Here is a 23,924-nt window from a genome sequence, read left to right on the forward strand (position 1 = left end):
GCCGGCTAGAGGGCGCTGTCGTTGTCGGTGTCGGTGTAGCAGTGCCAACCTAGCAGAGCGCACCTACGTTGTGGCATCGTAGCTACCGATACCACAGTAATTATATGGCTTTTGTGTCGACATGGTAATGTATCCAAATATTATGATTATTTAAAAGACGTTTGTTTACAACTATGTACAAGCTGGTTCATACCTAGGGACTTGCATTGCATTAAATGAAAAGCTACAGTCCTTCTCATTTGCAGAGGAAGAGAGTTGGCACGCGCCTAAATGTGGTTCTCGTGGGCTAAAATGTGGAATAGGGGTTAGTCGGCAGCCAGCTACTGGACAGTCTGGTCTGAGCAGCAAGTGAGGGGAATGCGCAAGTGCCGAGGGTACCTGGATTAATATGGGAAGGTCTCGGATGTGTGTACTACTGTAAAATGGTACTTTATTATTGAAAACGGCTCTAACGCTGGAAGTGTTGTCGCCAAGAAGAAGATAATAGAGCCAGTTATATCCAGAAGAAAGGCCGGGTATCCACCATGTACGCGCCAGCAATATTGCGCCAACACTTCAGCAAGTCTAAGAGGTCAAATTTATGTCAAAGTGTGAACCAATACATTTAAGTATTGTTCAATTTGCAATAGTCAGGCAAATTGTTTGAAACTTGTGTCCGACCCATGATTTGGTTCCTTTCATGATACCTTATAGGATCCATTCCGTATACATACTGACATCCGAGTATCCTGTGTGTTAAAATCTAATGAAAATAAATGGTTGATTATTTGCACAATTCTGAATGCAAAAAAGTATCTAAGGATACCGTGGTTTCAGTTGAAGATAAGGGAGGAAGTTAACGTTGCATTTATGGAAACATCCATAGTGATTGATTTGCTTTCATTCAAAGTGTTTGTGCTTTATAGATAAACTGCATTAAATTCTGTTAATGAAAATTACTGGTTGTATCAATGGAAATAAGACAGAACGTTGTCTTGAGGTTAGAGTAAAATACATTTAAAGTCATACTTAAGACACCTGTTTAAAAGATCACCGGCATTAACTGTTTTATAAGTCCTGCAAGGTGACTGAAATTTGTGAGAGAGTAATACCTAAATTTGCACCTTACAAATCGTCTCAGAGAAGTGTGTTTAGTTTGCTTTAGTGTAATGGTCAGTTTGAGAATCCCCACATTAGTGTTGCTTAATATGAAAAAACATTCTTGAACAATGAATTTACTAATTGCATTAGGAAGTAATTCTAGAATTTTGTGTGCTTTGTGTAGTAAAAGTTGCAAAGACAAATTGAGGGCCTCCGCCTAAGTCTTTTCCTATGAAAGATAAAGTTATTGTAATTGTTTTTGTTCATAAAAATAGAAACAAGATTGCTTCATACAGAGTCTAAAAATCCTATTGTAAGTGACTTGTAATTATTTTTCTACTATATGAAAAGTAATTATTGATACAGGACTATGTCCATGACCAATTTTGGTTTGGTAACGTCTTTCACAACATTAAATGATGAGATCATTTATGTATGACAAAGTATTAATGTTGAGAAGAAATAAAGGGTCATTTGTTCCTGTGAGAGCTTGCACATACTATTTATAACTGCTGATATTTACAGTATCACTTATCTGATTATAGTAGAGTTTCATTGCACTTCTCTGTGAAAGAAGTAATGGTAGCTTTCCTTTACCAAAATTCGATACAGATTCTTTAAAAGTGATTTTCATATTACTATGCCTAACTAGGCTGGCGACTGTATTTTATTTTATTTAAGTAAACTTGTTTACTTAAGAAATTTTCCAAATTTCAGTCTTTAGCTTTCTGGCTCCTACGTTGTATTAAATTCAGATTCGATAATCCAAACCCATTAGGCAACTCACGGTCAATTTACTCAAATCCTCCCAGAGTGAACATTTGCTGCATCGTAATACCATATTTGGTAATACGCATTAGGCCGGTAAACAAACACCGCAGTATAGTGTTATATTTGGCTTTTCACGTTACAGTACCATCTGTCGGGCAGTAAGTGTGGAATCACCTCTATAGGGCTGTTCACGTCATGGATTCTCAACCGAAAACCTGGCGTAGCTGACCACGGCACTGGAGTCGGCGTAGTTCCACATCCCTGTCGGCACCTTCGCCGGCCGGAGTGGCCGTGCGGTTCTAGGCGCTACAGTCTGGAACCGAGGGACCGCTACGGTCGCAGGTTCGAATCCTGCCTCGGGCGTGGATGTGTGTGATCTCCTTAGGTTAGTTATGTTTAATTAGTTCTAAGTTCTAGGCGCCTTATGACCTCAGAAGTTAAGTCGCATAGTGCTCAGAGCCATTTGAACCATTTTGTCGGCACCTTCCAGATTCTCACTGACTCTCTTCCTGCACGTCTCGCAGTGGTTCGCGCTGTAGAAGGTGGTTATACAGGCTTCTGATAGGTGGTCACCTTAATGTGACTTAACGGTATATAAGAGACGAAGGGCATAAAAGGGAAGCAGAAGTTGAGAAGTCAGACCGGGACGTGGCCCACGCCTAACGTTTTTAATCTGTACCCTGAGCAAGTTGTAAAGGAAACTAGAGACAAATTTGAAACAGGAATTTTGTTTATGAAGAGAAAATTAAACTTAATGGTTGACCAATGACACTGCAGTTTTGTCAGTGACAAAGAAGAATGTTCATGAGACGTTGAGCGAAATAGATGAAAGTCAACAAGAGTAAAACAATGGTAATCAAATGTAGCCATGTAACATCAGAAGACGGTGATATCGTTACATATGAAAGTGAGGCTGCAGAAGTAGTGGACGCATTCTGCTACCTGGGCGTCAAACGCAGCATAACTGACGACGGTTGTCGCACAGGGGCTTCAAATGAAGATTGGTATTAACAGGACAAACATTTACGACAAAAGAGGGCATTTGTTTACATCAAGTATAAAATTAAAATTAGGAAGTGCTCTCTGAAGTTTATTTGTGTAGAATGAAGCTTTGTACGAGACGTGAAACACGAACAGTAAGCAGTTCTTACTAGGAGAGAATGGAAGCCGTTGAAATGTGGTGCTACAGAAGGATGTAGAAAATTGAATCGTTAGATTGAATAACGAATGAGTAGGTACTGTATCGAATTGGGGAAAAAGAAATGTGTGGTGCAACTTGAATAAAATATGGGATCGGTTGATATGAAAAGCTCTGAGGCACCAAGGAATCGTCAGTTTTATAGCGGAAGGAAATGGGTGTATGTTTGGAAGGGAAGAGGATTAAAAGTCGTAGAGGGAGACCAAGGGTACAAAGAAAGTTCAAATGGGTGTAGGTTACGGCAGCTGCGCAGACATATAGAGATTTGCACATGATATTGTAACGTGAAGAGCTGCGTCAGTCCCGTCACAAGACTAAAGATCTACACCTACGTCTACATCATACTCCGCAAGCCTCCTAATTGTGTGTGTCGCAGGGTACTTTCGGTACCACTATCTGATCCCGCCAACCCTGTTCCACTAGCGAATAGTGCGTGGGCAGAATGATGCCTCTGAATTGGCTCTATAAACTCGAATTTTCTCCTCGTGATCAGTACGTGAGATGCATGTGGGAGAAGTAATACGTTGTCCGCCTTTTCCTGAAAAGTAGTGTCCCGAAATTTCAATAGTAAATCTCTCCGTGATGCACAGTGCACCTCTTGTAACGTCTGCCAGTGGAGTTTGTTCAGTATCTCAGCAACAACCTCTCACCACATAAGCGATCCCGTACCGAAACGTGCCGCTCTTCGTTGGATCTTCTCCGTCTTCTCTATCAGTCCTACATGATAGGGATCCTAGACAGATGAACAATACTCAAGAGTCGCGCAATCAAGTGCCTCATAAGCCAATTCTTTCGTGGATGAGCTCTAATTCCTTAAGATTCTTCCCATGAATCTGATTCTGGTGTAATTTTTCCCTCTCTCTGTTTTATGCGGTCATTCCACTTAATGTCGCTCTGATATTTACGCCTAGATATTTTACGGCAAAAGCTGTCACCAGCTGTTTGTCGTCAATAGCGTAGGGGTATGGTAGTGGATTTGCTGTCCTACGTACGTGCAATATGCTACATTTATTTATATTCCGGGTCAACTGTCAGTGCTTACAACATTCATCAGTTCTCTGCAGGTCGTTCTGAAAATTATTACTACCCTCTGGCGTTGCTACTTTGGTGCAGACAACTGCATCATCGGTGAATAGCCTTAAAGAGCATCCGACCATTTCTACTAAATCATTTATAAATATTCTAAATTGTAATGATCCTATCACCCTTCCCTGTGGTCCTCCGTATATTACCTTTACATCTGCCGATTTTTTTTCCGTGTTGAGTTCTATCTGCAAGAAAGTCTTGAATCCAGTCACAGGTCTGCTCCGATTTTCCGTAAGCTCTTATTTTTTTCATTAAACGGAAATACGGGACTGTGTCAAATGCGTTACTAAAACCAAGGAACCCAGCATCGACCTGAGCGCCGTTGTCCACTGCGCTGTGGATCTCATGGAGGAACAGAGCGAGCTGAGTTTCGCAGGATCTGTGATTGCGAAATCAATATTGATTTTTATAGAGGAGATGTTCATTTTCCAAATCCGTCATAATTCTTGAGCATAAAGTGTATTCCATAATTCTATAACAGATCTACATCAACGATACAGGTCTATAATTGTGTGGGTCTTACAGCCTTTCTTAAAAACGAGAATGGCCTGCGCTTTTTTCCAGTCGTTAGGTACCTTTCCTTGCAAAAGCGATCTAAGATAAACTACTGCTAGAAGCGGAGCAAGTTCTTTTGCATAATCTTTATAGAATCTTATAGGTATCTCATCTAGTCCTGAAGCCTTTCCGCTACTAAGCGACTGTAGCTGTTTTTCAGTTCCGCGATCGGTTATCTCAATATCTGCCATTTCGACGTTCGTACGACGATTGAAAGGTGGGACACTGTTACTATCTTCCGTGGTGAAACAACTTCGGAAGACAGAATTCAGTAATTCGGCCTTCTCGCTGTTATCTTCCGTTTCGGTACCGTTGTGGTCGGTGAGAGAATGAATGCATTATTGTGACCAATTTACCGATTTTACATGCGACCAAAGTCTCTTAGCTTTTCTACTCAGGTCGGTTGACAACGCCTTCATTACAAAATCATTGAACTCTGCTCTCCTTACGCTGATTTTCACTTCGTTCAGCTTTTGTTGGTCAGCTAGGTATTTACTTCTCTTGAATCAGAGATGAAGTGCTCTATGTTTACGTAGCCTTTTTCTAATACGGCTACTAAAGCAAGGTGGTTCTTTCCCATCCCTTACAACGTTACTCGGAGCATACTTGTCTATCTATGCCGTGCGGGATTAGCCGAGCGGCCTAAGGCACTGCGGTCATGGACTTTGAGGCTGCTCCTGGTATGGGCATAGGTGTGTGTGTTTGTCCTTAGGATAATTTAGGTTAAGTAGTGTCTAAGCTTAGGGACTGATGACCTTAGCAGTTAAGATTTCACACACATTTCCTTATCGTACTTGTCTATGGCATATTGAACGATGCCTTTAAATGTTTTCCGTTTATTCGCCATATCTTCGTCCCCATCAGAGAATATTTAATGCTGACTGCTGAGATATTCTGAAATTTTTATCCTGTCACCCATGCTGAGCAAATATATCTTCCTACCTCTCTCAACATTCCTTGTAGGACCTGTCGTCGTAGATGCTGTCTCAGCCTTATAACCATTGATACCTTCCTCCACCTTAACTGATTCGATAAGTTCAGGTCTGTTTGTCACCAGGAGATCTAATACGTTAGCCTAAAGAGTTGGTTCTCTAACTATCTGTTCAAGGTAAATTTCGGACGAGACATCCAGAACAATGTCACACGAATCCCTTTCTCTGGCACCAATTTTGGTGCCACAATCCTGATAATTTATACCTGACTAATGACATTCTGTAAGTTCTGTACGAAGCACTCTACAACTGCATTTACTAACCTAGGTGGTCTACAAAAACATCCGGTCACCATTTTTGGCCGTTCTTTGTTCCTCACTTTCTTCCAGATTAATTAATATTTTGAATCCGTGAAAACCTCGCTAGGTTTTATAGAATTTTTTAACTGCAATAAACATGACTCCACCTTTGGCGACTAACCTATCCTTACGGTAAACATTCCAATTTGAACTTAGGATTTCGTCTGGCTTCTGTAGTGACACTACCGTTTGGGATAGGAAAAAGTTTTGGTGCAATATTTAAGAGTGCAGAAGTTACAGCCAGCTGCGGGCCTGTTGACAGTAAGTTACGCTACCAGCGATTTGTGAAGTAGAATGGAGGCCACAGGGCCGTAGATCAGCTGAAAAGGGTAAATGCAGCTGTTTGCATGACGCAAGTTACAGGCAGAAGGGGACCACTTGCCTCCCTAGGTGTTATGAGTACATGACTCGGAGTGGTGCGTTATCAAAACAGAGGCGCACAGACACATACAAATAGGTGGCGGTTACCTAACAAGGAATTCAAGTGTGCAGTTTTCCTGAATGGACGGGCGTGTCGCACCACCAGCTACACACAGCAAGAGGTGGGGTGCCAGCTTTCCAGTAGCCGGCAGGTCGCTCGTTCGACCCTCGGAGTCCAAAGCAGGGTCCGTAACCAGCCATCGGCAGGCCACTCCACAGCTTGCTAGCTCGGGTAGTCGTCCTAGCTTCCAACACACACTGGACGCATCCCAAGGCGAGGGCCATACATTCTGACTCCGAGTCGCGGGCTCTTGATGTCGCTGCAATCTTAGCCACCCTGGCAAGATGTACACAGCTGAACGCCTGCGGCTCCAGGCGAGCGTCACTGAGGTGGCAAGGGCAAAGACCGCTGAGTCGACTGTTGGCGCATCCTGACGTTGTGGCCACACAAGGCCGACACACAGCTGTGAGTTGAACGGGTCGCTGAGGCAGGAATTCCGCCCCAAACCGTTTTGCAGACAGCAAAGTGGTGTCCTCAGCATTGAGGGACCTGGTGATGCTGACTCAGGGGAATGCAGCACTGTAGTTGGAAACAATAAATCACTTGGAAAGCTTGGACAAATCTTAATATGGTGCCTTCTAACTCCTCACAGTACACTTCAACCAGCTTTCTGTTCCCAATACTACCTGTGTATTATAACCTTCAGTAAGGGATACTAATTCTAAGACCTTTCCTTGGATGCTCTTGCACTTTACCAAATTCATATTAGTGTTTTTTATCTCTGATTTGTGAGGACCAAAATTTTCTGAGATCACTGCAGCTGATTTAACAGGCAAATCATCTTTGACCTCAAGGGAGGTTTTCTCTAACGTAAATAAGCCCCAAGTGAAAGCCACACATACTCCGATACCTTAGTAACCACTTCCTGCATGCACGCCTGACCTACTAAAAGAACACTACAATTCTGCAACCCTTACCAGAGGCGAGAAATTCGCATCCGATACCATTGCAGAGTTGTCTGAGCTTCTGATTTAGACCTGTACAGTTTAGCCTGTACCCAGTGTGCATTGCTAGTTGCCTTCTCTAAATCAGCCAGCCGCTGTAAAGAGCCGAGGATGGCCTCAGAACCCAAATGGCAGGCATCATTCATGCCGGCATATGCCACTATATGCAGCCAGTTGCACCTAGTACTCTCGATAGCCGCCAGCAGGGCCTTCTTATCACACATGAGACCACCCGGCAAACATACAGAATGCACACTGGAATTCCTCCCTGCGTTGCCTGCCATCTCCCTGAGGGGATTCATCACCCACCTAATATAGGAGCTCCGAATGACAAGCATACCCACATTCTGTACTTGTACAGACTGGGCAGGAAAATCGATCGCTGGCCCCAGAGGAAATGCATCCTGGCTGGCTCAGAGTTATCATCAGCACTGTATAACACCTTGTACCTGTTGCTGAGACATAGGGTCCCAGGCACACGGCCTGCTCCCTCTTTGGCCTTACGCCCAGTGACATGCAACACAAGAACTTCAATGACTTTCATACATATTACAAAAATTTATGTCTGTTCAACATCTCCTCCAAAACCAATGGTTCAAAATGGCTCTGAGCACTATGGGACTCAACTGCTGAGGTCATTAGTCCCCTAGAACTTAGAACTAGTTAAACCTAACTAACCTAAGGACATCACAAACATCCATGCCCGAGGCAGGATTCGAACCTGCGACCGTAGCGGTCTTGCGGTTCCAGACTGCAGCGCCTTTAACCGCACGGCCACTTCGGCCGGCCCAAAACCAATGGATCAATTTCAACCAAACTTGGTACCAACTTCATCTACTCTCTGTAAAGAAGCCTAGTGGGGCTAAGAACTACCTAGCTATCAAATGGACTGGCGTGGATGTTAGAAACATCTCATGACGCGCAAATAGCCAGACTATGTTCTTCCAGTATTTGAGAAAGATTGCACTAAGAGCTTTGCAACCAACTTTACAAATGATTTCAAACCTATATGACACATTTTCTCGCTGACAGCTCCCAAAGAAATAATGAAAGGAAAGAAGTTTATTGCTTACTATAATTTTGCTGTTCATGAAGTAAAACGGCCGCATCAGGCAAGGCGCTTTAATTTATTACTTCTCTATTACCAACTCCGTTCGTTACACATTTTAATACAGTATTCTCATATATCAATAATGTATCTGAAAAGCTATATCATTGTACGACACACAGTTCAGGAAACATAACGTCATTAGGAGTAACATGTGTGAAGAATTGCCGCATCATGCACGGAATTTTAATTTATTGTGTCTTCATCGCTAACTGTTTTCGCTACACATTTCGCAGACAGTATTCACACATGCCGCTGAATATACCTGCAATATTACATTAATGTACTGTGCTTAGTGTAGGAAATATGAGCTGCTTGAAAACAAAATTGCCGGGCGAAATTTGCAAGAGATGTAAGTGAAATATGTGTGTAAATATGTACGAAATTTATTAATTATACGCCAGATTTATAACGTGCATAAGCAGCTGAAGCCACATATGGAAAGCTCCTACTAAATCCCTGGATCGATTTCAACCAAACTTGGTACTCATAGTACTTACTATCTGGAGATAAATACTGGGGGGACTTGAACCATCAGCATTCTGTTAGTGTGGGGATAATGGAGAGAGAAGGGTTTTTGTGGAGGAGACGGAGAGACTGAGAATATAAGTAATAGATGGACATAGGGGAGACAAAGCAGTGGGTAGTGAGGTATGGAGGAGTAAATGAGGAGAGAGATGAGAGGAGGGGATAATGATAGAGTGGAGGAGAAGTGGAGGGGGCTGAGGAAGAAAAGGACAGAGACGGGGGGGAGGAGGTGAGGAGAGACGGGGGATAGAGGCAAACAGATAAGTGAGAAGAGGAGATAGACAGAAAGGAAGGTGATAGGAGGAGATGGACAGATAAAGGGGCTGGAGGAGATGGATAGAGAGAGCGGAATGGCGGTGGTGGGTAGTATGATAGGAGACGAGGCGATGGGCAGAAGGGGAGGGGAGGAGTATGAAATGGACAGAGATTTGGGGAGAGTGGTGTAAATTAACGAGCGTTGCGCTCTCATTTAAGTATATGGCCCAAAGACTTAGCGTATAGGAATTGTGAAACGAACCCTGTCGCTGAGGACCGTGTGCTACAAAGGGCATAGATTCACCAAGGGATGGAAAAATTCACAGGCGTCTATTGTCTATTGAGGCCTAAGCACTGTAGTGTGCGAGTAAAACAGACAAGAACCTACATCATAGTCAACAACGGATCATTCAGTGCTGAATGACAAGTCTGACTTTTGATGAGAATCTATTTATTTTTTATTTCCCTTACTGTGTTGAATATGAGTTAAATTTTCATTGTGTATAATACCGTTTTCTTTTGCGTATTTTCTTTCTATTACTTTCACTCCAACGTTTATTTCCTGCCAGTCGTTTCCTATGACACCTCTCTTCACCTTCAGTAGGATCTTCGTTTATGTGGCCGAGGACCATAGGTTTCGTTATTTCTAATTATTTTGACTAATTTGCAGCTATCATTATACCTACTGCTGTTACTACCATTACAACACCAGCTATTCCCGGTACGATAACAATATATGTATTACAATTACAAAAAATGTCGCTAATATTGCTACCTCCACCTAGAGTTTTCAGGAAATGGTACTACGGTACTCCTGAAAATTATGATACTATTACTAATAGCGTTATTTCAATATTTCTATGATGATTACAATTTATGATTATTTGCATTTATAGTAGTTTGAGATGGACATGCATACACATGTTCAATTTAGTGTCTTGGCTACGGATCAAAACGTGTCATATTTTTCACTGACAACTCATGGTCTTCTTGAATCCGCTTGTGACATCCTCCCTTCACTCATTCCGTTACAGGGCCCTGTCATCGTACAGCTACCGGCCTTCGCTCACGTTTCCTGGGATCATGTATAAGCCTTTATCGTCTCTGTTGTGGTGTCTGCTGGCCTGCCAAACATTCCTTGCTGTATCTTTGATCAGGAGAAAATGCCATAGGACACGACTTGGTGTGACGATTTCAGCTCAGCCACAGTGTGTCGTTACTCTTTTATCAATTGTATTCAGGGTGCAGCCCATGTACGGTAAGGTGGTGGACCACTTACAAGGATCGACAACACGAAAGAGGTGCCCTTTCAGAGCAACAGAATCAACTGATGATATCCAAATTAATTCCCTTTGCGGAGCGAATCAGTCAAGTCACCGACCACCAGCGCTTGACAAACACATTTCCTCCAACGGACTTTCTTCCCCCTCGTCCCGTGGTGGCTGTTCGTTCCACCATTCGCCTGCCTGGAAAACCTTTCAAACAGGAAGACGCAGCGAAAGAGCGCCGCCCGACGACCAGAGGGAAACCGAACATGGAATTTGACCTACAGACCGCAATCGATACGAGCTCACATGGCTCAAGGTAGTACATTGTTGTCTGCTGATACTTGTTTTCTTAACACGACGAATGACGCTTTTTCCCATCCTCATTCGAGACCTCTACTAAACAGCCTGTCCTGATGCTCAACAGTTCTGTACTCTCCCTAGCCATAGCGCCAGTAAGTCGACATCTGTAAACCTGCACCAGGAGACGACTCACAGCCATATTGGTTATACACGAACTCCAATGGCTGGTGGTTATACTTACCTCTAATGAATGATCTATGCTCGTATCTACATTTGTATTCCGCAAACCATCCTCGTTGTTTAGCGGACCATATTTCGTGTGTAGTTATCACGTTGTCCATCCTGCGTTCCAGTCACAAATGGTGCGTAGGAAAACGATTGTCAGTAAGTCTGCGCTGGCTTAAATTTCTTTTTCGCTTGTCATCGATTTCCTAATTGTATTTCAGAGGAGGTGATATGTTCCTGAAATCGTATCACACAATTTCAACACTGTACGGTTCCATGGTGCAGAGTGCCTCTCTTGTAGTCTCTGCCACTATAATCTGATGAGAAATTGCCTTACGTCAATGTGACCGCTAAATAAACCTGTGTAGGAAAACGCTGCTCTTCTTTAGATCTCTAATATTCCCACCTAGAACGGGACCCAGAATGAATTCTCTGGAATTGGTCTACACAACTTACAATTTTTATTCTTTTTGTTGACGATGCGTTAGTTTATTTGGGACTTTTCCACTGAATTTCAGCCGAAAATTTGATTTCCGTTCAAGCAATTTTATGCCATTGTTCTTCTTTGGGTTGTTCTAGGCAAATACTGAAAATTATTTTATAACTTCCTCCTCCAGGGTCTGATCGCCAAATGGAATCAAACAGTAATTTATGTGCCATCAAATCTTATTCACATATGATCTGTTGTTAACAAACGTGAGGAAGGATTAAATGTAATTCAGTCTCTCACCTGGGTATGATGGGGAGCACATCGAAGTATTCTACTCATAATGTACTGATGGATTATTCGAGCTAGACTAGCGTATGGCTGTGTGCTGTATTACAATGCGCCATTCGTACGTCCCTTGGAGCCATGCGTTCGACGCGAACGAATGCTCTTTAAGTGGAAGAAGGAGAGATGCCCTTAGGCATTATACGTCAAATGCCGTTAGAAAAATTCTTCTTTCAAGGAATGGCCTTCATGCTAAGTTCTGTTTATAAGAGTAGGGTTTGTATGTACCAATTACGGAATGCCTCCAACACAGAAACTAAAACTCCGGCCATCTGCATAAGGTTGGACTCTTTGTATCCCGTCATACATTCTATGCGACGTTTTTCATAGTTGCCTTTACTTGAATAGGATCTTGAGACATTCAGCAACCAGGTTCCAGTCTATTGTTATAATATGACAAGCTCTCTATGACAATCTCACTAAGTGTTCCATTGATGTTCATTGGGCTGGTTATATTGTTATATACAGATGGATCAAAAATTTAACAAGAAGAGTATATTGGTTGTGCTTTCCTCTGTCCTCAGAACGAAATCAGCAAGACCTGTAAACTGCGTAAATGTGCTTCAGTTTTTACTACGCGGGCTGTGGGAGCTTTGGAGGTAATAAGTTTCTATCTTCAACCTCCTTCTTAAATATATTATTCCAGCCCGATTCCCATAGTGGTCTTAAAAATATTTGACACCTTAGCTGGAACAAGACAACGAACTGTTAAATTTTGGGTGTGGTACTGGAATACATTCGCTGTAAACAGAGAGACCAGGCCATCCATCTGTTGTGGATGCATTCTCACGCTGGCATCCTCCGTACTGAGGAAGCTGACGTGTTAGCGAAGCAAGTTACATCTACAGGAGCTCTTCTCGATTGGAACTTACCGTATACAGACTACTAACGTGAAGTCAAGAGGCGGAAAAAACAGCACTGGCAAGAGATGTGGAATGTGTACCAACAAATGAAAGGTGAATATTATGCGGCATTACAACGACAAATTCCCACAAGGCCTTGGTTTACGAGGACGCATGTGGGACCGATCTATGATTTCCACCATCACTCGACTCTGCTTTAGCCACGCCTCCTTTCCTACAAATCAGTGTAGAATCAACATTACGAATCCCCTGAATAAGATTGTAGCTCCGAAGCAGAAGTTTGTGTAGACCACATCTTGCTTTTGTGTTCGAAACTTGACAATGAGCGACTGGAATTTCTGGAGACAATTGATGAGTACGGGTTACGTCCTCCCTCAATCAGCCTCTTCCCTTGTGCTTTCGAAAGACATTCAACTGTATAAAGTGATTGTCCATTTTCTTAAGATTACAGGGAAAAATTTGCAGAACTCATATTTTCATTTATCTGTATCCATTATTACTAAATTTAAAAGTAGTGTGAATTGATTACGTAAATATGTCAAGTTCACTTGACATTCTGTTTTTTAAACTTTTGCTGTGGAAAAGAATAGATGGCTTCAGCTTCCAATCCTTTAAATGTGGATTTTAAGTATTTTCTCCTTACAACTATGTATTCTATGTAAACATGTGTCCTCGGTGGCTGAAGAGACTACAAATTCTGAAGGCCAAATGAAACAACAACAAAAAATGAACAACGAAACATTCAGTTATTTATATTAGGGTTCAACACCCAATTACTGCATCTAGCATCCATCTTATGCAGGTCTTCTTCTGTTTTGCGACAATATACTGTAGTTGCTCCTTTCGGATACACGGTATTGTTGTCCGCCTATAATCTCACGACACTCTCTACCCGCCTTGGTAAATTAGACAAATATGTAAATGCCTAGTTAAATGAATTAGATAATATTTGCTGTTCTTAAATAGTAATACGTTAACACATCCAGTTTCCGTATGAAAGCGATCCACGACTGAATAAAACGACTACCTCTATTACTACTACTGCTTTACCAAGGTACACTAATATACGACCTAATTTTCAACCATTTTAAACTGCATCTGATCTATAGTTCTCCTCTAGTTTAGCTATGAACTAGCTTAGAGATCTAATGGTTTCTTTTTTTTTTGTTTTTGCCTTATGAATGACTTGTTGAGTTTGACTTGTTGAGTTTTAACTACGGGGAAGTCCTCAGTTGCATCCCAAATATTGGCTGATACTCTTGGTTCACTAGTCGATAGCGCGGAACTGTGCTTAACACCTTGCCGGTGTCAATGAACACGGCATAAACCGCTGAGGCGGTGTACGTATTATTTCCTATAAAGGAATTTATTTCGCATCATATGTCACGTCATACATATTCCTCGTATGATGCTATTTATCTTTCTTATATCAATACAAAATCTCATTTCGGTTGAATGTGGTCATACAGTCCATTCTTTCGTAAGCATAGAGGATTTGCTTCCGTGTAGCGAAATATGGAACGCTATTGTTGACATAATTTTATTCTTGCTTCCTCTATTGTTCCTCATTTCGCGAGCTTTGTCATATCTGAATAACTGAATTATATAGCTTAAAGTTATTTCCAGTTCTTATTATTGGGAATTAACAACCAAGGAAGTAAAAGTGAGTCATCGTACGAGGTCAAATATAAAACATGCTTTGTGTGTGGCAATTACTTGTTGATCTCAAAACATGAAGTAAGGAAGTTCGAGAAATTATGTCGCTATAGAGGAGAGAATAAATTTCGACTTCCGTATGGTCAGATTTGCCTAGTACTTTCCTGCCAACATCTTGCAATCGGAAGCCAGCTTGGAATCAATTTGTAACAATCATAAAAAAGACCGATGCAGTCTGCGGATAATGTACTTTGCTTTCAGTTTAGGCTTTGCAAGTTATGGGCGGATGACACTGTTTTAGGGCGCCATTGCCCACGGTGCTCATGGAGATTGAAGCGAACGTTGGTGGGCAGTAGACAGCAGACGTCGATAGCACGGGTCCGCGATATATCTGCCTCGGCGAATGGCTGTCAGAGGCACACAAAATTCATTGAGCGCTGTAGTGGGTCGGATGATGCCGCCCTGTTGCCCCGACTGTCAACCTGCATTCTGAGTGCGCGCTATCTCGCGTCTGGCGCGACAGGGGTGCCGCCAGCACCGCAGCCGCGCCGGCGGCATTGTCGTGAGCCAAACCGAGCGCGGCTGATGGACGGCGTCGGAATAAACGCGGCAGTTTATCTGTATAGCGCATCGATAAATGCGAAACAAAGCCGTTTTCAGCGCGCGTGTGTAGTCGTTTACACAACAGCACGAGCGCGGCTCCCGGGGGGAAGAGCCACTGCGCATGCGCGATCCCGCACCGTCTTTTTACTCCAATCCGCGCGGCAAATATTGGCGTTCCATCTCGGCTTCGCAGTGGCTCAAGGCCCGACAGCTACCGGTCGTATAAACGCGGGTCGATGTTTGCTCGCCAGTGTCGGCGAGCAAGGGTTCATCTGGTTACGATGGTACGGTGGATACGTAGGATTCAAAAGCGAGCGCAGATTCAAGAATGTAACACATGTACTTTCATTTTTCAGATTCTACGCTAGAATAAGACAATGTATGAAACTGATATGGAACTTCGCTTCCCCATTCTGGAATTAGGTACAATTAGCTAAGATATTTACTGCATAGATACTTAATTTTAAAGCACGACTTTTACAGGTAAATACCAAACGCGAACTAAAATTCTCATTAACAGTAAACGATAGGTAAAGTAACGTACTTCACACATCTCAGCTTTGATGTAATATAAAATTACTAGAAACTCATACATATTAAAATGATCATATTAATTAATTTCTGTGGGGTAATCATCATGTTGTAATCGTCTTTGACGTCTTAAACAATGGGTTTAGCTATGCACCTGTTCTGCCTTGACAAACTTAAAATCCATCTTTTTCTTGGGCGATCTATGTACCTTCTCTCTTTCAGGATGTGCTCGTAATTCAGAATTTTCTTCGCTGGTCTTTCACCTGTCATCGTACGGGTGATGGTTTGGTGGTGGTGGTGGGGGAGGGGGGGGGGGGGCAGATATCACGATTGCTAATGTTAATGTTATTGTATTGAAACAAGTAACGACGTGAAAGGCAAACATGAACATGAAACTACTCCCTAACTGTAGCAGAAATTGCATTTAAGAGTGAAATCGTATAAATGCAAGAATTCAACAACACAGAAACAAATGTAGGTAAATACTTTGTAAGTAGGCTGTTTAGGTTTTTTTATTGGTAACGCCACCTCTGTATGAAAATCACTGGCTGTGCTGTGTGCAGTCTGTGGCTGCTTTGCATTGTTGTAATACTCGCCATTGTAGTGTTGGGCAGCGGCAGCTGGATGTGAACAGCGCGTAGCATTGCGCAGTTGGAGGTGAGCCGCCAGCAGTGGTGGATGTGAGGAGAGAGATGGCGGAGTTTTGAAATTTGTCATGAACTGCTGTATTTATATATGATGATATCAAGGTAAATACATTGTTTGTTCTCTATTAATATCTTTCATTTGCTAACTATCCCTATCAGTAGTTAGTGCCTTCCATAGTTTGAATCTTTTATTTAGCTGGCAGTAGTGGCGCTTGCTGTATTGCAGTAGTGGGAGAAACGAAGATTATTGTGAGGTAAGTGATTTAGTGATTTGTGAAAGATATAGTTTAATGTTAGTCAGGGCCATTCTTTTGTAGGGATTTTTGAAAGTCAGATTGCGTTGCGCTAAAAATATTGTGCGTCAGTTTAAGCACAGTCGTGTATATTTTTCTAAGGGGACGTTTCAACTTCTTATATATTTCAAACTCTCTGTGGATGCTATCAGTCGCACAAATCACGTCACGTCTTTATATGATGATCACTTAATTCAATGATGCTGCAGGGGTCGAAAGAAATGGTAACATCCTTTATTCAACCAGCAACACATGGGGGTTCTGGGAATGTTGGTCTACTCCGACAGCTTCGTTGTCGATATTAACGGTGACAGAAGCAGTATTGAAGACTTCAGTGACTTCATTATCGTTGTCAAATTTCTTGGGTGTTCCACAGCGTGGTCCAACTGTCACAGCGTCAGTTGCAAAGGCCTTTCTTTTCAGGTTCCGAGGATTAGCCTCAGTTGGTGCTTCTTTCTTGAAGCTATTAAAAAGTTTCTCCCATATGTTATCCTGTGGCTCACCCGTTCGCTCAAGTGTTTTTTTACCACCAAGTCGTTAAGAAGACGTCCTTCAATTGTGAATCAGCTTGCAACCGCCATTATAACACAAATGCTTACAACAGTATCATCACAGTCTAATAAATACAGTCAGACACTCTCTGCTGAGAAAGTTCTTACCGATTGATAGCTGGTGCGACACTAGCGCTCGCAGCGGTGAGAAAACAGAGAACCACAGGCTTCGTAAGGATAAAGTTTGTTTTTAAATATTTTCTACTTAATTAAAGAAATAGTGGTTATATTTTTGTGTTCCATGCGTCAGTAAGTTACCAAGAGACATGTATTATCGTGAAATACTTGTAAAAACAGCCGAATCACACTAATTCAGCACATAAGATACAACTCATTGATGGAGATATACCTTTGAATATGTCTATATCTGCAGATTATTCCGCTGAAAGCAAGATAATATAAACACATTCATGCATGAGAAGCATATATTTCTGTTGTTGTCTGCGGTTATTATCAAATGCGCTTTCTTGACACTTAAAAACTTTTGTGAGGTACAATGATTCGCCCTTTCATACACATCATTCGGCTTTCCAATATACGACCACTTTTATAAATGTAATTACTTTTGCTTCAAAAGCGAATTTCTTGAAGATTCTTGCCGCTCGTGGCTCAGATTTAGCTGCAGTTCTGGAATCGATTTCTCGTGTGTTGGGAAACAGTTTTAGTGCTTTTGGTGATTTATTATCACATATTTATGGTTTTTCCTCAACCCACAGCTGGGATGGCTTATTTGATATGCTGAATGATGTAGGTATTAGATTACATACAGGTGTCTTGCAGTCCCCATTCCCTGATTTGGCTGAAGGTGAAGCGAAGAGAACTCTACTTTGTTGGATAGATATATGACGTCTTTCTGGAAAAGGTCAGGTCCTCTTGTGTTTACTAGCGATTTTTTATTATTATTAAAGAAAAACTAAATTATTTAGTAAGCGTCTGTACATTACAAGAGAATCTATTTACTGTCCTGTAATACACCGTTTCGTATCTCTCAGTCTCCATAGGAAGATAAATAATCCCAAATGTGGTATAATTTTTTAATTATTGTCGGTTTTTATGGCACTACATACTCAACCTATTGTAAAAAATAAGTAATACTGAAGTGAAACTTAAACGTTAGCATTTGCCTCATTCGCTATCGTATTCAAAAGTGTCACCTGCTAGCCTCTTAGGACGGAGCGTCGCTACAGATAGACTGTGGTATCGCCTTGTAGCAAAACAGAATATAATCACATGTCGTAGCTTCCGCCAGACTTCCTTATTAATAGCATCAGTTTCTGTAGTAGAAGTATTAATAGTATATTAATAATATTCGACTCATTTCGAATGACACTTCGTTAAATTTTCATCGGCAACCTTTCGCTACCCTCGAGAATCTCATCTCCGCTGCTTATATTTTACTGTCAGTTTCATTTTGTTTAACCAATTCTCACTTCTTTTAAATAGTAATAAATTGCCATAGTTTTATAAAATTTCATTTATGTGTGTTTTCGGATTCTATAATTAAGCGTTCAGTTTATTGTTACACATGTTGCTTGAAGCTTGAGCAACTACTCTTCTGTACCATTACAATAACCCGTCTCGCAGCTCAAATACTTAAAAAGCAACATTCCTTCGCATACATTGTTGCTAAATACTATTATCGACTAAACTCAGCATTTACCTGGAAAGGCTTTAATTTTCTTCTGACATAGTATCCGATTTAGCCGGTGAACTGATAACTTCAGACTGTCTTTACTTTCCTGTATTATTACGTGTTTCATCGGAGAATAGTAACGACTTAGATTACTGTGTTTATCTATTTAATTCCTAAATGATTTCCTTATTTTCAATTCTTTCCCTAGAACTGGGTTTCCATCTGAGCTTTTGATATTCATACAAGTGGTTCTCTTTTCTCCAAAGGTCTCTTTAATTTCCCTGTAGGTAATATCATCTTACCCCTAGTAAGATAAGCCTCTACATCATTACATTTGTCCTCTATCCATCCCTGCTTAGCCATTTTGCACTTCCTGTCGATCTCATTTTTCAGACGTTTATATTCCCCTTTGCCTGCTTCATTTACTGCATTTTTATATTTTCTCCTTTCATCAATTAAATTCAGTATATCTTCTGTTACCCAAGGATTTCTACTAGCCCTTGTCTTTTTACCTACTTCATCCTCTGCAGCCTTCACTACTTCATCCCTCAAAGCTACCCATTCTTCTTCTACTGTATTTCTTTCCCCCATTCCTGTCAATTGTTCCCTTATGCTCTCCCTGAAACACCGTACAACCTCTGGCTTAGTGCGTTTATCCAGGTCCCATCTCCTTGACTTCCCACCTTTTTGTAGTTTCTTCAGTTTTAATCTGCAGTTCATAACCAATAGATTGTGGTCAGAGTCCACATCTGCCTCTGGAAATGTCTTACAATTTAAAACCTTGTTCCTCAATCTCTGTCTTACCATTATATAATCTAATTGATGTCTTCTAGTATCTCCAGGATTCTTCCATGTATACAACCTTCTTTTATGATTCTTGAGCCAAGTGTTAGCTATGATTAAGTTATGCTCTGTGCAAAATTCTACCAGGCGGCTTCTTCTTTCATTTCTTAGCCCCAATCCATTTTCACCTACTATGTTTCCTTCTCTCCCTTTTCCTACTCTCGAATTCCAGTCACCCATGACTATTAAATTTTCGTCTCCCTTCACTACCTGAATAATTTTTTTTTATCTCATCATACATTTCATCAATTTCTTCGTCATCTGCAGAGCTACATCGCATATAAACTTGTACTGCTGTAGTAGGCGTGGGCTTCGTGTCAGTGGTGGCCACAATAATGCGTTCACTATGCTGTTGGTAGAAGCTTACCCGCACTCCTATTTTTTTATTCATTATTAAACCTACTCCTGCATTACCCCTATTTGATTTTGTATTTGTAGCCCTGTATTCACCTGACAAAAGTCTTGTTCCTCCTGCTACCGAACTTCACTAATTCCCACTATATCTAACCTCAACCTATCCATTTCCCTTTTTAAATTTTCTAACCTACCTGCCCGATTAAGGGATCTGACATTCCACGCTCAGATCCGTAGAACGCCAGTTTTCTTTCTCCTGATAACGACGTCCTCCTGAGTAGTCCCCGTCCGGAGATCCGAATGGGGGACTATTTTACTTCCGGAATATTTTACCCAAGAGGACGCCGTCATCATTTAACCATACAGTAAAGCTGCATGCCCTCGGGAAAAATTACGGCTGTAGTTTCTCCTTGCTTTCAGCCGTTCGCAGTACCAGCACAGCAAGGCTGTTTTGGTTAGTGTTGCAAGGCCAGATCAGTCAATCATCCAGACTGTTGCCCTTGCAACTACTGAAAAGGCTGCTGCCACTCTTCACGAACCACACGTTTGTCTGGCTTCTCAACAGATACCCCTCCGTTGTGCTTGCACCTGCGGTACGGCCATCTGTATCGCTGAGACACGCAAGCCTCCCCACCAACGGCAAGGTCCTTGGTTCATGGGGGTAGGATTGAAGAAGTAATGTACACGAAAAAATACAAAATTTGAAATAGTTAGAGAAGCATAATTTTTATTTTACGTATTTGCGTGTGCACTACGTATTCCATTTCGTACTGCTGGTGGAGATCATGTGAAGATGAAACCGGAAGACATTAAAGTTCAAATAAAAACAGCTGGCGCTTAAAATGCGTTCTTTCATTTACTTAACGGCTACAGAATGTCACATAACCAAAACATCATTCGTTATTGCCTGTAATTTGTTTAGATTAACTCGATCGAAAGCTTTTTCCAAATTGTAAAACCTACGTGGCTTTCAATATTAAATTCTCTTTGTTCTTCTACGAGAGGTTTCGTTATAAGGATATCCTCGCTATAGAAACTTTTTTTTTCTAATCCACTTCGATCAAATTAGACGGTGCCTCAGTTATAACCGTTTCACTACTGTTCAATATTTTAGAAGAACTTCCAGAGAATCTAAATGAACAGTCAGAATCAAAAATGTTGAAGTCACAAGACAGCTAACCATGCAAAGTCTAAGAAAAGCTAGAAGAAAGTAAGAGGACATTTTCTGAACATCAACAAATCACGGACCCGGAAACCTTACCAATAGGAATTAAGAATAAAAAACTCATGGAGTACCAGACCATATACGATGTATAAAATTTCTATGTGCGCCGATCAGGCTCGCACTTGGAGTTTTCGTGAGATCTTTGGAATAGAACCGTACCAAGGGTTTGATAATAATATTTAATTTAATAACCAATCTCTTTAATATGGTGGTTACATGGAGGAGTATAATGATTAAAGGACAGATAAACCACAGGTCTGGAATGGCGGCTGTATGCCCAATGCGCTTGTAACGTAATCGCTACCCGTCGTGCTTTCATTTATTTTTGTCGTTGCCGTAGCTCTGAAAATTCGCCCAGCAGGATACTTTTTAGACTTTTTTGGCTTTCTAAGGATGCGAGCTGTCCTCTGACTTTCGTTTTCTATGATTCCCAGGATATTTGCGGGATGCAAGGGACGACAACTTTAGATTTCAATTTTCAATTCCTTTTGGGCGCCGCCGTAGCTCTCGCTTTCGCTCGGCACTAGCCTTTTTAGACTTTTTAGACTCCTGTTGACGCAATATTTCCCCTGATTTGAGTTTTCTGTAATTACCAGCGTATATATACGACCCAATGCAACGACATAATTCATTATTCAGTATTTTTTGGTTCAATACCGATTTTCACTTGTCCTCCAGCGAATATCTTTATTCTAGTAGTGCTCCATGAGCTGTTAATGACAACACCTGAATCAGTTTCCTACCTATGTGCGTTTCCATGCTAATTAATTTATAACCTTGCACCAAGCTAATTTTAACAACCACGTGCATGCGCCGTACGATGACGTGGCATGCATAAGAAATATTGCGGGGAAAACATTTAGAAACATGACCTATCCGTTGTGGGGTCAACTAATGTTTACGGAATGTTAGTCGCGGAGTTATTAGCGATTCTAATTTGACGGTAATTTTTTCAAATAAGGAAACTGGAGTGACGAGCGGATAGACATTTCACATCCAAAGGATGGGAGAGTTAAGAAGTACTAGACTTTTTAAAACTGGCATCACGACAACTTAGACATTCCTACTAACTGGTTGATAGATAATCTTTCAGTTACAAATGATTCTTGCAATATTACATGACTCATATTCCATGGATCTTGAGGAGCAGTCTCCATTGGGAGCAGAAAATGTCAGTAATGCAAATTCTATTTATGTGTCACGTGTCATAATTACCTTAATGAAACACTAAACTATCTCACTGATAATGCAACTTTTAGTACTAGGTATACACTAGTTTTAAAAGTTCCTGCGAAGATACCATTATGTGAAACACTGCACATTGCTTGACCCACAAGAAAATTAGTTAGCTTTGCTGAATTATTGAGTAGATGTTGTTTTAAGCCGTAGAGAATAATCACTCTTTGCATTATTTGTTTTTAAGAATAGAGATTTATTTTTAATTTCAATAGATAAATGTATTGACAAGATTCAAGAAACTTAAATGACGAAATGTTTTCATTTAGAGGTTAATTTTAGAATCGACCATAAATAACTGGTGTTCATTGTTATTATTATAGTGGTTCTAGAATACAAAAAATTCACAGCGTATCGTCATTCGCATAAATACGCCACATATTATTCAGGATATAATAGAATTTTATTTATTTAACATAATTAGCAATATCAACAGTGATGCAGACCAAGTGAAACGGACTTATCTCGGCCCTGTTTGCTATAAATATCAATTAATGTGCTTCGTTGGCTTTGCTGTCAGTTAAGATGCTTAGTTTTCTGCTGTCTATTGCTATGCATTAATCTTGTGCTTCGAGAAAGAATTCGTGGGGATAAATTTGTTTTATTTGTGTGTCAAATCAGCAACCTATTTCCTAAGTAAAGTACCGCCTGTGGGTGTACTTGCACGTAACGAAATGAAACTACAGGAGTTGAAATGTATTTGAAATGATTACTAAATCTAGTCATACTGACAAAGGAGTTAGTAGTATCAGCCCAGTTATCAGTATAACGTTGCACCCTCTTCAGCCTGGAAATATGCACTGATCTGACTGGAAAAATGTCGTAAAGCCGTTGTACCTCCGCATGTGGCAAAGTGGCCCACAAATCCTGAATGCTATTGATCTCTGAGTTGGTGCTGCACATGTTCTGTCAGGGACCGATCTGTGGTCTTGTTGGTCACAGGAGTACCTTAACATCACACAGACAGTTCACAGAGACACGTGACATGTGCTGACGAGCATTGTCTTGTTGACCTGAAGTCATGTCCGGTGGCTCTCCACACCATGATGCCGTATTATCACTTCTGAGCCTTCACAAAACATTACATGGATAGGACTTCTCCCCGAGTCGCCACTGTGCTCGCCAATGACAATCACAATGGGGTATGAAGAGCCCAGAACGTTGTTAAACGCAGTGGAGACCGAGAATGAGACCACTTTCCAGATTCTGTCAGGCATCAATAACACTCGCAGGCGAGTAGGTGGCCTCTCCGTGCCCTTCACACCTCAGTCTCAACATTTAATGTTCACACTTTTTGTCACACAGTGTATTTAATCTGTGAAAATACAGTTTTCTTCTTTCCTGCTGTGGATTGTCATACGGTCTAGGCCTTTTCAGTGTAATAGAAGCTTTTCAGATTTCCATTTGGGTCCACAAACATACCATAGTGAAGCATGTCGTAACTGGGCGTTTCACACAAATGGCGAACTACGAAAGGCATGTTCTGTGGAAGAAAATCCTCAACCATTTACAACTGCTTCATTTTGCTTACAACGTAGCATCTTTTGTGCTTATCCTCATGTTTAGGTAATGACAATCAAATTTGTCTGCACATATTAAACTTTGAAATCCACTGTTCAACATAAGC

The sequence above is a fragment of the Schistocerca americana genome, chromosome 8, assembly GCF_021461395.2.
Source record: "Schistocerca americana isolate TAMUIC-IGC-003095 chromosome 8, iqSchAmer2.1, whole genome shotgun sequence".
NCBI lineage: Eukaryota > Metazoa > Arthropoda > Insecta > Orthoptera > Acrididae > Schistocerca > Schistocerca americana.